The sequence below is a fragment of the Castanea sativa genome, chromosome 3, assembly GCF_040712315.1.
Source record: "Castanea sativa cultivar Marrone di Chiusa Pesio chromosome 3, ASM4071231v1".
Classification (NCBI taxonomy): Eukaryota; Viridiplantae; Streptophyta; class Magnoliopsida; order Fagales; family Fagaceae; genus Castanea; species Castanea sativa.
This window is the reverse complement of record NC_134015.1, coordinates 4226998-4241940: the sequence shown is the minus strand read 5'-3', so window position 1 is coordinate 4241940 and position 14943 is coordinate 4226998. Positions and strand designations below refer to the sequence as shown.

The 14943-nt window shown below is 32.6% G+C and overlaps 1 long non-coding RNA gene across 1 annotated transcript; it reads right to left on the bottom strand.

Annotated features, from left to right (window-relative positions):
- Positions 1 to 6143: 6143 nt before the first annotated feature.
- LOC142626829 (uncharacterized) lies at positions 6144 to 6579 on the bottom strand. Its single transcript, XR_012842675.1, has 2 exons — positions 6505 to 6579; positions 6144 to 6366 (listed from the first exon to the last, which is right to left on the bottom strand). It is a non-coding gene; the product is annotated as an uncharacterized LOC142626829 (long non-coding RNA).
- Between the last annotated feature and the right edge of the window lie 8364 nt (positions 6580 to 14943).

The window sequence follows — 14943 nt, the reverse complement described above, 5'->3', positions numbered from 1 at the left end:
AGACCCACGATAGGTAGCATCACTAGGACGACGAATAAAAGCATGAGACGACAAAACCCCTTAAAGGTAGACGGATAATGTGTTGGGACAGGTCACCTTCAGTGTACGGATGATTCAAGGAGAACGAATCATCTGAAAAGGACAGATAGCCCCTCGAACGGACACTGAGGTCGACGAAGCCAAATACACCACGTGACAATGACATGGCTTATTTGGCCCTCAAGCAAATGAGATTAATGCTTAACTTTTCAATAAAGATAAAATTTTAAGTTTTGGCTTAAAAGTTAGAACGTAATCCTGGAGATTAAAGTAATTAGTGAAATATGCAAAATGCATTTTCAATTTTATGATATTTTTTATTTTATATTAGGTGGTTTGTTTTAAAAAATTAATTTTAATTAGTAATTTTGGCATCCCATTTTTAAAATTTTCATATTTATTTTACTACTTCTCAAACTTATTTTTACATTTATTTAAATCCATTTAACAATGCGATTCAATTGGTGATCGATTCTGGTTGGACCAGTAATCAATGAGCCGACCGGTATAACGGGTTAACGTCTGGTCTGATTTAATAATTAATAACTATTCTTTTCAAGTTTCAAGTGTAGTGGTTGGCTTTTAGCAACAAAAAAAAAAGAAAAAAAAGTGTAGTGGTTGGCCAATATGAAAAGCATTGGAAGGGACATGAAATCGAGGCTGTGTGGGCCACAGGATATGGCGGCTAACCTAATTATCTTTGAAAGGATTCTCAAACTGAATAAAGTTCCCATCTTTAATTAAGCGTGCGTTTGCGAAGCCTTGGGATGGAAATTTTGTGCGTTTTGCTGAAAAAGTGGTGGACTCATAAATTGGATTTTGACAATTTTTTTTTTATTTTTTATAAAAAATTACTATTCATTTTTTTTTTTTACTATGAAGGTGGGAAGTGCAAAACACGCTTTCCAAATGTTCACTAAACTTAACAAAACACAGTTTTTTAAATAAATTTGAATTTTACAGCACTATTTATATTTTTAAAAATTATATTGCTTAAATATTTTCAGTTTTTAGTTTTCAGCAAATAAGTCATATTTAAACGAACTCTAAAAAAGAAAAAAAAAAAAAAAAGTTTACAAGGTCAGATCATGCCTGATTGCACCATATGTTGATCTTCGGTACGATTGAAAGATACTAAAGAAATAACATATAACATTTTTTTTCCCCATAACATAAAACGAAACGATACAGGGAATAATGAAGTGTATATATATTTATATGTGTTGTATTTTTAATCAAAAGCTAGCACTGGCAGAGAATATAAATATAAATATATATATATATATATATATATATATATATATATATATATATACATTTTTAGATCTAGAGAAGTAGGGCCGTTTGTTATCATTTCTTAAACAACAGTTTTTAATATTTTACATACTATTTTACCTACATGTATTTTTAAAAAATAAAAACGACGTTATTAGAAAATTATTACCAAATGCAACGTTAAACAACATTAATTACAGCAACAAGTTTTATGAACACCAACTCAGCTCATCAGGGGTTACAAATAGCATCATGGCCCATGCGTGATTGGATTGGGGGCAGAAGGTGGGACTGGACCTTTCTTAAGTGAAACATATTCACCACCATGAACCCTCTGACCAGCACTACTCATCTCATGGTTTCCGATGTGGGAAGGAGGGGAATACATAGCTGGCGGACCTCCAGCTGGAATCTCTCCTTTATTGGCTACATATTGCTCTTTGGCCGGTGCCTCAAAAGTTGAACTGGATAAGGATTGCTTCTTCCTCCCCTCCACCTCCATGCTTGGATTCAGAGGCCGAGCATCAGATTTTAAAAAAGAAAAATTTCTATAAAGCACACGCCAAAAAAAAAAAGTTAAATAGAGAGAGATAGTTTGCTATATATATATATAAAGACCTTTAGAAAATTTTTTAACTAAATTTGTGATAAGTTCATTGTTAATGCTTTAACATGATGTGGACTGGCTGGGTATAGTGGAAAGATATAATACAAAAGTAATTAACTTTTGTTGAATAGGTCAACTATGATAGATTAAAAAAGATATAACTATGAACTGCTGGTCCATGTTATCATATTATAAAGTATTCTTTTATTTAGATAAGAGTAATGCTAAAGATAAAAAAAATAGTACAACTTTAATAGGTTACTAATCATATTATAAAAGATTATTTTATTTATATATGAGTAATATTAAAAATACATAAAATGGTACAATTTTGTACCACAACTCACCACATGATGAGTTATAAGTGGTAGAGGTATGATGATGGATCCATATGAGGATACATCTTTACCATTTAAAACTCATCACATGACGAGTTATGACATAAATTATATCATTTTATGTGTTCTTAGAGCATTCGGACTGGCACTACTATATGCCATATGTTGGCAAATTTTACCATTTTTGCACAAAAACCAAGCTTCATCCCGACTTGTAAAAACCAACTATTACAAAAAAATTTGCAATAGTGTTATAGTGTAAATCTAAAGGTAGAATTGCACTTTAACTCAATTCTATTTTTTTTTTTTTTTTTAAAACTAAACTAAACTAAACTAAATTAATATTTTATTGTGTAAGTTTATCAATTCCTCTTCGGGTTTTGGGTTTTTTGTTTTTATTTAGGTTTTAGGATATATTATTTTATTGTATAGAAATATTATTTTAATGTATTGTATCATGTAAAATAAAAATTGGAATGCTGAGAGTATTGTAAAATGATATAGTATAATTGATAAAGTAGCTTTTTGAGATGGTAAAATAAAATGAGATAAAATTTTGAGAGGTGAATGCTCTTAGCATCCCTCTTTAGGTGAGAAAAGAGGATATTTCCCACGTGCTGACATGTATCTTATTTTGGATACGTGTGTTCTTCCTCTCACAATGGATCCATGCAGCTGTTAAAACAGTTCATTATGAGAGAGAGAAGATTGCTTATATTGAAATTATGATTGAATGAAGGATGTGAAGTTATGCTTGATTAAAAGACCCTATGGTTGCTGAAATATAAGGTTCTTTCAATGGGGGATAACACGTTGAAGATGCAAAATTTTAAATCCACCAATTAGAACTTTGTTTGTAGCTGATGTAACTTGTAGTTCCTTCGCGCTAATGAGCTTGTTTCTTTTGTTTTAGAACTTGGGTTTGGTCTGTTGTAGTTGTTCGTTGAGTTTGGAGTTGTGTTCTGGTCCATGTTTTAACAAAAATCGTTCGTTCATAAGAAAAATAAAAACCATATAATAAAAAATAAATAAATAAGAAAAGACAACATAGAAGGGTATTGAATAAACTTACAGAAGATGAGGGACAAGTACAACCAAAAGGACGAGGGACAAGAATTGAAGGCGTAGCTCAAACCAATACATTTTTCTCTGTAATTAAGAAGAACTTGGACATCAATAGGTTTCTTTGCGCCATAAAGATAAAAGAGGAAGACTTGGGAGTATTTGAGCAAAAACAGTTAAATAAGAATAATTGTTTCATAAAATTATCAAATATTCACGGTGCATATAAGCAAAGACATTCAAGAAAATAATGAAAATTCACAAAAAGCAGTGATTCTAAGCTCCCCTGGCAAACAGTGATCTCGAAAATCCTAACAATTTATAAAAAAATGTGGTGGTAGAATAGTATTACTCAAAATTCCAATTGACCACGTTGCATGAGCGCATGAGGTGGGCAAGCGTCAGCTGTACGGGTGGTCTAAACTCTAGCTACTACTAATAATTTTTTTTTTTAACGGAAAGTTCAAAAGGCGTGATTACAAATCCCAAGAAAAGAGTCAAAGAATATGATGGACTCACATTCATGCTATATCAATTTAAATATATTATTCCATCTAAAAAAAAAAATGTAAATATATTATTGTAGTCTCTTAGATATTATTATTATTATTATTATTATTGGCAAAGGACTGAAGGTTTATCTAATATATAAACTCTTTGTATATCGATTATATATATATATATATATATATATATATATATATATATATGTGTGTGTGTGTTTTTCAAATAAAATAATTGAAGTTTGAAATTAAAATAAAAAATAAAAAACTTAACAAATTATGATCTATAGTAAATAAAATAGAACACAAAAAATATACTGTAATAAAAAAAAATGTATTATACTTTTACAACAACATTTATTGACTTTAAATATGCTTTTCATAAATTATTGATTTCAAATATGCTTAATAAAAAATAAGAACCCATTCATATTGAGCTAAACTTTTTCACTTTAAAGAGATATTAGTCACATGTTAATAAGATCCAATTTAGTATTCAATTTTATTTTTAAATATTATAAATAATTTTGTTTATTTATTTTGTCTATCTGGATTTCAGTGTGCAATTGCACTATACAATTAAGCCTCCTCTTTCTCACAGCTTTTTTTTTTTTTACTAATTATACTTTCTTTCTTTCTTTCTTTCTTTTGTCAATAATTAAGATTTAAAGTTGTTTTTTACAACTTTAAAAGCCTATTTGGTACGCGTATTTAAACAACAGTTTTCAGTTGTTTTTTTGCAAAGAGATTAAATTCTATAAGGATCGGGTGTAAAACCCATGTTTTACACCATCCAATAACTGATTGTTACATCAGTATTTTACTTAAAATTCAATACATCCTACCACACCTAATAACATCTCGATAGATTCCCAATTTGGTTGGATTTATATATGGGTATTAGAATTGATTGTGTTTATTCTTAAATATGTGATAAGATGATATGACATATTAGAATTGAAGGGGTAAAACATGAGTTTTACACGTCCTTATAGAATTTACACTCTTTTGAAAATACATGTAATGTTTAAAGTGTATAAAAATATGTATAATGTTTAAGAACTGAAAATATGAATTTAAATATATGTACAGGGGCCTAAATCTTGATAGAGCAAATTTAACTCTTTCTTTATCTACCTTTTTTGCTGACATGTCGATTCGCATGTTGTTGGTTTAAATAAGGAGTTAAATTTAGGGATGGCAATTTAAATCCAGCCCGGCCCGACCCTAATGGGCTGGATTTTACCCGGCCCGATAAAGAATAGGGTCGAGTATGGGTTTTTTTTTTAAAAAAAAAAAAACCCGAAGCGAGTTCGGGTCAGGTTCGGGTTTTATAAAAAAATCCAAAACCCGACCCGAAACCCAGTTATGGAGGATAAGACATTTTGTAAGAATTTCTTAGTCTTTTTCGTTTGTTGGTTGGAGGATAAGACATTTTGTAATTTCTTAGACTTGTGGGATTTATTTTGTAGCTTTTTAAGTGATTTGTTGATTTAAAATCTTAGTTGTGATTTATTGATGTATACTTAACAGGTGATTTATTGATTTATGATTGGCTGCCGTATAATGTGACCTAAATGCCAAATTTTGGCATTTGAGCCATGTTAAATGGCTTGAATGGGCTTAAATCTAGGAAAAAAATTTAATGGGCTTCAAAAAAAAAAAATTTCTTTGTTGGGCTAGATTTGGGCCCAAGAAGATAAACGGGGCTCGCGGGGCTCAGCGGAGTGGGTATGGGGCCCGCGGGGCCCGGCGGAGCGGGTATGGGCCCCGGGAAAAAAACTCAATTAATAATCGGGCCGGGTCCAGATTTCGGGTCTTGGCCCGCAGGTCAGGTCCAGGTATGCAAAAATCCGACCCGAACTCGACCCGTTACCATTCTTAGTTAAATTGATATGGCCGATGTTGTTGGTCGGTTTGAATAAGGAAATAAATTTATTCGTTTTCATCATTGGGTCCCGAGCATGCTTACATTAAAAAGTCTTGCTTTATCTTTCAGAGTCAGCTATGGCCCATGCTCTTCAGTCAACTTTGAAGTAACTTAGAAGTGATAGTGTGAAATTGGGGTTAGTAGTTGTAAAAAATTTTATGGTCTTAAATTTTTCAAGGTCAAGTTGAGCTATTTTGTGGGGGTCTTCGGATCTCCCCAGGTATAGTATGATTACAATATAACTAGTCAAATCCACTGCCACCGCTAATCATATTATGGAAACATCTTTATTATTTCCAGAAAAGTTAAAAGTTGTATTATTTAAAAGATTTGAAGCAAAATTCAAAAGTAATTGAAAACAAAAATCATCAAGTACAAACTTGACCCAAAACAATCAAACATAATTATAAGTGCTACCAAACAACCCAACCAAGTTCATCCCAAAATACGTAAATCATAATAATTAAAACACCAAAATCCCAGCTAAAATAAGAGACCAAAACCACAATATTTTAATGATTTTTACAATCAGATCTTGAACCTGTCTAACAAAAAAAAAAACTACAGTTTTAGAAGCTCAAACCAAAGCCTTTCGATAGAAACTTCACAGATCTGTAACAACAACAACAACAACAACAATATATCATAACCTATTAAGTTTAATACATATATATTATAGAAGATTCAAAGAAATACAGACTGAATCTAATAATAGAAGAATCAGATAAAAGGCACAGAGAGAGATTGAACCTGATGTGGGGAGACTGAGAGAGCTGCGCAAAACCCTAGCCGACGAGAGAGAGCAAAGACAAAGAGACGAAAGCTGTATAAGAGGTAGGGTTTGTGTTATTTATAGCAAGTCCGGATGTCGAGTTTACTAAAATAGCCTTTGCGTGTTGCTCAAGTTTGGGAGCGTGATTTTATTGAAAAGCGCGTGTTTTGTTTTAATATACAAGAGTTGACGAATTGCTGATTGTTGTTACGATGGTATATGATGTTTGACATACACGCGCTATAAATTCGCGTTTAAAATTGTGGCACCCGTTACTTGTGGATGCTGGTCATGGGCTTGGGTGACTGGAGAAGCCCACTAGGCTCCTAAACTTATAGGCAGGAGATTCCTATTTCCCTTTTCAAAGCAATATGAAAATAACTTTTTCCTATTAAAAATAAATGATAGTAACTTTTAAAAAATTGAAATTGAAAATAGCTTTTAGAAAATAATTTTTACATTTTATGTATTTGGCTTCTACTTTTAAAAAAAACTTTCAAATGCTAAAAAGTAAAAAATAATGTTTGGAAAATCATTTCTATTTTTTATATATATTTTTTAAAGTATACAAAAAAGTAACTTGTAGAATTGGTAAATTACGTTTTTTATTTGTTGAAAATGATAAGGATAGAGCTCAATGTTTTTTTTTTTTTTTTTTGGATAGTGATAAGTTTTTGGATAGTGATTAGTCGTCTTTGCTGACTCTGAAACTTCAGCACACAGTAAGGATAGTCCACAAAGTAGTCCAAGTTTGTAGATAAGTGGTTAGAATATGCTCAGTGGCCGCTCTACGTGCAGGGTGGTCAGAGGGTCACTCTGATTTGCACAAAAAAAAAAAAAAGTATATATACAATTGTTAGAAAAATATTATATGCTAAATTAACCTACAGTGATTACCTACCAAAATTTTTGAACATCCTGACTTGAGAATTATAAAAATTTGGGTTCAACAAAAATAATAGTGCTACTACATTCACAATATTTTCACAATAATTTTACAACAAAACTAATGTAGGAAGTTGTTACTGATTCTAATTTGGGTCAAATACTAATATTATTTTTTTTACCCACCAATAAGAGTTTTTTGCATAAGATTTATTGTAAAAATGTTGTGGACGAAACATTACTCCAAAATTAATTATGCCTCCAAACATAATTCTAAGGCCCTTTTTAAAAAAAAAAAAAACTTAAATAAAAACAATAAATATTAGCTCAAATAACAACAAACATAAACCAAACAAAAAAAAGACAACCAAACAACAAGTGAAAAAGTTATTCAACAAAAAGCCTATTATAAAACAAAAATATTAAATTTGTAGCTCGTTCAACCTATTCAATAAAAATAATTTCTAATTTCATTTTTCTTTAAGGACAAATCTTAAATACAGTACCTTAAGTATTGTTCCTTAAGTTCCCTCTTAGGATTTAGCCATGTTGCTACTTAACTAAAAAATATGCTTCCATCCCATAAAAAAAATCCACATGACAAAATTTTAAAAGGAAAACCTAAGGAATAGTACCTAAGTACTGTACCTAAATCTTGCAATTTCTTTAAAAAATTGTACCAAATAAAAATATTGTGATAATTTAATTTTTTTTTATACAAGATAGAATTTCTACTCTAGTCTAATCTAAGTGTATATGTGTGTAAAACTTCCTCCTAGAGACTTGAACCCCGACTCTTACTCCTACACTTCACAAGCATTTATACCGGTGGAGTGAAACTTTTAACAACCACCTAACAAAAATTCCTAAAACCACAGCTGGATTTGCTCAAATTATCGAAAACATCAATGTAGCATTGATTTGGCTCAATATTTTTATTGTCACTAACTTCTTGGGTGGGGTTTGAAGTTAGGTTATGGTTTAACTTACATGAGGGAGCACATGTACGTGGATCCCCACTTGGGTCTTCGCTGACACGCGCCCAGACACGCAACCCCACACGCCGGCCTCATCTGTCTACTCTCTGTAGTGCTGTGTCGCCAAACTTGTACATATTTATATAGTTATATAACCATATGGTCTTGAGCGATCTATAGTCTCTTTCAACTTTTGTATTTTCTGGAATATATGTGGTTGGGCAAGAACTATCTAAACTGTTCCTTTTCCCCTTCTGTTTTCCATCTTTTATATTATTTAAAGAACATATACAGAGACAAGACACACGTTCTTCTAAATAGTACTGTAGCTTAGGAATGAGGTGGAATAGATAATAAAGTTTAACAAAAACCAAACTAATGACGATTAGTTTAAATAATGTTTAATCATGCCTGACCCCAAGTAGCTCACTTTAGAAACGAAGAGATTCATCCAGGTGTCCTCGTTTAAATCCAAAGAATCAAAACGTCAAACATCAATAATAATATTGATTTATTGTGCATGAGTAGGGGATGAGTGGATCTGCCCTCCCTCAATTGCCGAATGGAACTGTGAAAAGAGTAAAAGCAGGTAGATGATAATTAATAATTTAATATCCACCAGTCATATATAAAAAAACAGATAATAACCAGTTTGGACGTAACACTCACGTGATGTCATTATATATGACTGTTTTATGGTGGTCATATATTTATATCATAGGCGTAGATTGGATCCATCCACTTACTTAAAAAAAAAAAAAAAAACAAAAAAAAACAAAAAAAAAGGAAGAAGAAGAAGAAGATTTGACTCCACTAAATTGTGTCATTATTGGAAGGTCCATCCCATGAATCAATCCACTTGGATTAATATAATATAAGACAATGGGATATTATTGAAAGGGTGTTTGATAAAGTTGTTTAAAATGTAAAAATATGAGTTTGAGATGGTGTAACAAATAGATTCAGAATCTTTAACAGGTACCATTTCTCTTCTGTCCATTCTTTGGTATTTGGTTTTGTAGATGCGCCTGTGGTTTTCTTCTTGTCACCTCTAAACTTAAGTACATGCAATGCAACTTTCAGTTCTTCCGATTTTTGAATTGGGCCTCGAAAAGTTCGGCTGTTACTTTAAATTGGGCCTTCTCAAACTTGAAATTGAAGCTGTCAATTTTGCCTAATCAAACCATCAAACTTCTCAAATGGTATTCTGGTAGGGGATACGCAAGTGTTCAGAGCCCTTGAAAGAGAATGAAGTAAAGCCTTATTGGGTTATCTCCTCCCTTCGTTGAAGTCCAGTTTTCAATGTTTAAATACTAAAAATTATACGCTAAAAAAAATTAAAATGTTTGGTAAGGGTGTTTTATGAAAGAGTATTTGAGTTACGTTGCTCATTTTATGGTGTTTAAACACTAAATTAAAAAAAAAATCTTTTACTAGTTTTTAGTTTTCAAACAACGTTACTCAATTGGAATTTTGTAAATATTTAAAAACCTGTAGGTTCCACTAATTAGACTACATATCACTTTTTTTAAAAATACACACATATACCAAACACACAATTATGTTTTTTTACTTTTGAAAATACGTTATTAGAAATATAGTATCAAAAACATTTTTTGCATTACGAGTACTTTAAGTGCATTTGGCTTCAAATTAAAAAATTAACTTATTTTACCATTCAGCTTATTTTTGCTACTATTTATAGGTCTTACTGCATTTTTTGGTACTATTCATAGGTCACACTATACTATTTCAACTCACTTTTACCTTTATCTACAGTTCTTTCAGCAAAAAGTTTTCAGTTTCAGTAAAAAAAGCGGATCCCAAACAAACCCTAAATACGCGTTTTTACAACATTTTTAAACCACAGTTTTCACATCAATTTCAATAACAATACTCAAAAACTTCTACCAAACATTGCCTAAATTCTTTAGCTCACAATTTGGTTGCTTGGGCTTTTTGTAATCTGAAGTTTGGGCCAGCATCCATCTTTGACTTGACGAATTGGATCTTTGTTTCAGATGACAAATATAAATGAAACATAATTAACAATCAACACTTACCATGATTTTACCTTTAGGAGGGAGGTTGAACTTGAACTTGCGCTAACAATGCCACTGTTACACATGGTTTTCAAACCCAGGCCGTTCAAAGAACCGGTAAAGGAAGAAATTCAAGGTTTTTAAGGTTGGACCGAGGTTCAACCGAGGTCGAACCGTGATGATGTCATAATTAATTTAGTAATTAATTTAAATAAAATAAAGGTATTAAATTTGTAAATATTAGTAAAATTGAATAAAATATCTAAAAAAAAAAACCAAACTTTCAATTAAATTTTCATGATATTATAAGGTTAACATAAAATAGTACGTTATAAGGTTAATAGAATATAATATAACATAAATAAGCATGAATAAATATTGTATAATAATCCTTCAAGTAGAAATTATTTATTAAATATAAATCACTTTTAAAATAAATTCATATATAGTAAATTCCTATGCAAATGTATTATTCTTAAGTCACAAGTTAATTTAGCAGTGAAAACAAATTTATTAATATTTAATACATTGAGATAGAGGTGATATGGAAGTTTGGAAATTATAAATCATGTAAATCTAATATAAATTTAATAATACTTCTTATTAGCTCACAAGGAGCTTACTTGGTTTGTTGGTCATAGTGTCAGCCATAGTGCTTAAAACGAGAGAGAGGGGGGGGGGGGGGGGAGATATCAGGTTCAACACCTAGCAACACCTTTATCAATTTTTTTCAAATTATATACAATCAATTGATCTGGTTGAACCGGCCCACGGTTCGGCCGGTTTTCTAGGTTGAACCTCAGTTCACACGGTTCCCTTAGATTTATTAAAAGTTCGGTTCTTGTATATAAAAACCGATTTCATGACCTGTTCACGGTTAACCCAGTCGGACCGCCTGTCCAGTCCGGGTTTAAAAACCATATTGTTACAATGAGGCCTAGTCATCTTGCTGCAAATGCACTGATGGTGGGTGATATGATAATACCTAGACTCGTCAGTCGAGTACCTTGACCAAGTGGATTGGGAAGGTCAAACACCACCTGCAACAACAAGATGAGTGGCTTTGATCTGAACATTGGTGTGACCATCTTTATTTTCTAGACGATTGTAGGAATATGAGTGGTTGCCGTGACTTTTGGCTTGCCATGCCCCTTGATATTTTGCTACTTTTGCATTTAATGCGATACGATCTTGTTAGTCAGATTATGGACACGTCTTGGCCATTCATTGGGTGGATGTGGGAATGTATTCCGACGCTTCCCTTGATTTTCCCACACGTTTTTATTTTGGGTTGCATTAGAGTGGAAACAGTAATATACTAAAAAAGTTATATTTTACACCTGAAAACTTGTTTTATCTATTTTAGAGCACCAGCTTCTGAAAATACCAAAAAGTTCTATTTTACGTCTTAAAAATTTACTTTATCTATTTTACCATCTCATTTTACAACACATTCTATATCCCAGTTTCTATTTTTAGATACAACTTATTAAAATAATATAAACTACAATATTAAATACTATAAAAAATTCAATTCTCTTTCTTCACTTCTCTCTCTCTTTCTTTTTTCTCTATTTTTCCGGTAAACCCACACACCCACCTACCACCAAAACTCAAACCACAAACACCAATTCTTCACCACCAAAATTACCCCAAAAAAATTGCTGCCACCACCCACCATCACCACAATTAATACCCATCCCAAAATCGAATCCATTAATAAAAAATAAAAATAAAAAAACTCAACCACCATCAACAAAAAAAGCTCAACCACCTAGCCACCACTTCCAACCCAGCCACCATCAAAACCCACCACCAAACAACCATCACTGAAACCCACCCAAACAACCATCACCCAATTCCAGCAAGCACCGATCCAAATTCTTCAAACTCTAGAAAGCACCGATCCAAGCAAGCACCAATCCAAGCACCGAAACCCACCACATAAATCTGACCCAAACACCACCTAACCCACCGATCATTGCACCAAACCCACTAACCACCACACTGGGCCGGCTGATCTCCACTCTCCACCACCGTGCCAGGTTGAGCTACACCAAGTAGGGGCGGACCTACAATAGAGTAGAGGGGGGCCATGCTCCCCACCCCATTAAAAAAAAATTGGTATACAAAAAATTAAGGTTTGCCCTTAAATATTTATATATATATTTCTCTCTCCTCCTCTAAAATATTTAGATATTGACCTACAAGAAAAGAAATAAATAAATAAAATTCATGCCCCCTTAACTACAAAAACAAAATAAAAAAATAAATATGAACTAAACAAAAATTGTGTACAAAATAAGAGACACTTATTTTTTATGCTATACTTTGTTGATGTGTTTTATAATATGAAATGTTTAAGAAATACGTATTTTGTATGTAGTATTTTGTTGAATATGAAATAGATGTTAGTTTTTATTTTCATATTTTTTTTTTTTTGGTTTTAAGCTTTGGCTCCCCTAGCTCGGGTATGAATCCTGGTTCCGTCCCTAACACCAAGCAAGCCGATCTATACCGCCGTACTCCCACCAAACCCCATAGCCCACAATCGACCACCTCTCTTTCTCTGTTCTACACCACCACCACAAATCCCACAACCCAGCATCAACCGACCCACAACCTATATGACCCACAGCCCCCAACCTCCGTGCCACCACAACCACGCCACCATTGCACCACCCAAAACCCAGCAACAACCCACAACCACCCAAAATCACACCAAGATGGGTTGAGAAATCGGCAGCATGGTGATAGGAAGAGATCTCGGCGACATTAAGAAAGGAATAGAGACTGGCGGCAGCATGGGGAGAAAAAGAGATCGGCGATTTTCAAAGATAGTTGAGACTCAGATAGAAGAGATAGAAATTGGAGAGAGAGGATTTTTTTATAAATTTATTTGGGAGGTTAGAATAAAATATTATATAATAATTATACAAACTCATGAACGTAAGTGGGTTGCATATCTACCAACTGATTGTTCATTGGTGCTAAAAAAATTTAGAAATAGAAACCCAAATGAAGTTCATTTTTGGGTCATTGGGATGCAAAATAGCCACGGGGGGTCTACCCCCAATGTGAATGCTCTTAAAGCATTCACATTCCAAAATTCTATCCCATCCTATTTTACCATCTCAAAAAGTTACTTTATCAATTATTCCATATCATTTTACAATACTTTCAGCATTCCAACTTTTATTTTACAATACAACACATTAAAATAATATTTCCAAATGATAAAATAATATATCCCAAAATCCAAATAAAAACAAAAACTCAAAACCCGATGAGAGAGAGAGGAATTGATAAAGTGAATAAAATATTAGTTTTTTTTTTTTAATTGAGCTACAATGCAATTCTACCTTTAGAATTGCACTGTAGCATTATTGCAATTTTTTTTTTTTCCAATAGTTGGTGTTTGTAAGTCCGGAAGCTAGGCTTTTTGGTGCATTAATGCTAAAATTCTCTTACATATAGCATTTGCAATACCAAATGCGAATGCTCTTAGAGCATCCACAATAGTGGAGCTAAAACTTTAGCTATTTGGCACCACAAAAAGTTACTTTATCTATTTTACTTACTCATTTTACAAAACATCCAACAGCAGTGGATCTAATTTAGCTTTCAACACAATAAAATAATATAAACATCACAATAAAATAATATAAACATTACAATAAAATAATATATCTACTACAATAAAATAATATATTCACTACAATAAAATAATATATTCGCTACAATAAACAACAATCACAATCACTCGCAACCGCTATTGCTGCCGCTGCCACTACCGCTACCACCACCGCTACCGCGGCCGCCATTGACTCTTCCACCACCATTGCCACTGCCACATGATAGCAAATAATCATCTAGTATTTAACAAGTGATTTTTTTAACCCCAAATTATACTTATACAATTTTTTTTTTATTAAAGCAATTTCTCAATCATCATGATAGAAAATAATCATCTAGTGTAACAGAGAAGACCGAGATGGGTCGGAGGCGTGGGTATGAGGTTAATTAATAATAATAATAATAAAAAGGCGTAAATGCACTTTTAGTCCCTACATTTTGACTTTTTTCCATTTTAATCCCTACATTTTATTTTTATTACCTTTAGTCCCTAAACCAATTAGCGCGTCTCATTTTAGTCCTTTCCGTCAGCCAACTAGCAGAAAAGGCTGACGTGGCTGATAGAGCGAATAAAAAAATAATATAAAATGCACTGTTGTCCACTATGACCATACCTACTCAGCCACATGTCTTTCCCACCCTAATGAGTGAACACAGGATTGTCACGTGACCACATTAGCAATTGATAGGGCGCGTGAATGCTGTGAACCACTCATCTCTTTCCCCAAATCAGTCCTACCACATAGCCAAGCTCACACTCACGACTTGAAATCACCATATCCAAGCTCAGCAAAATTGTACAGCCATCATCAGCCCACAACCCAGAAAATCAATTACTGAAAAAATCAAACCCAAAACAAGGGTTTAAAGTTTAAAC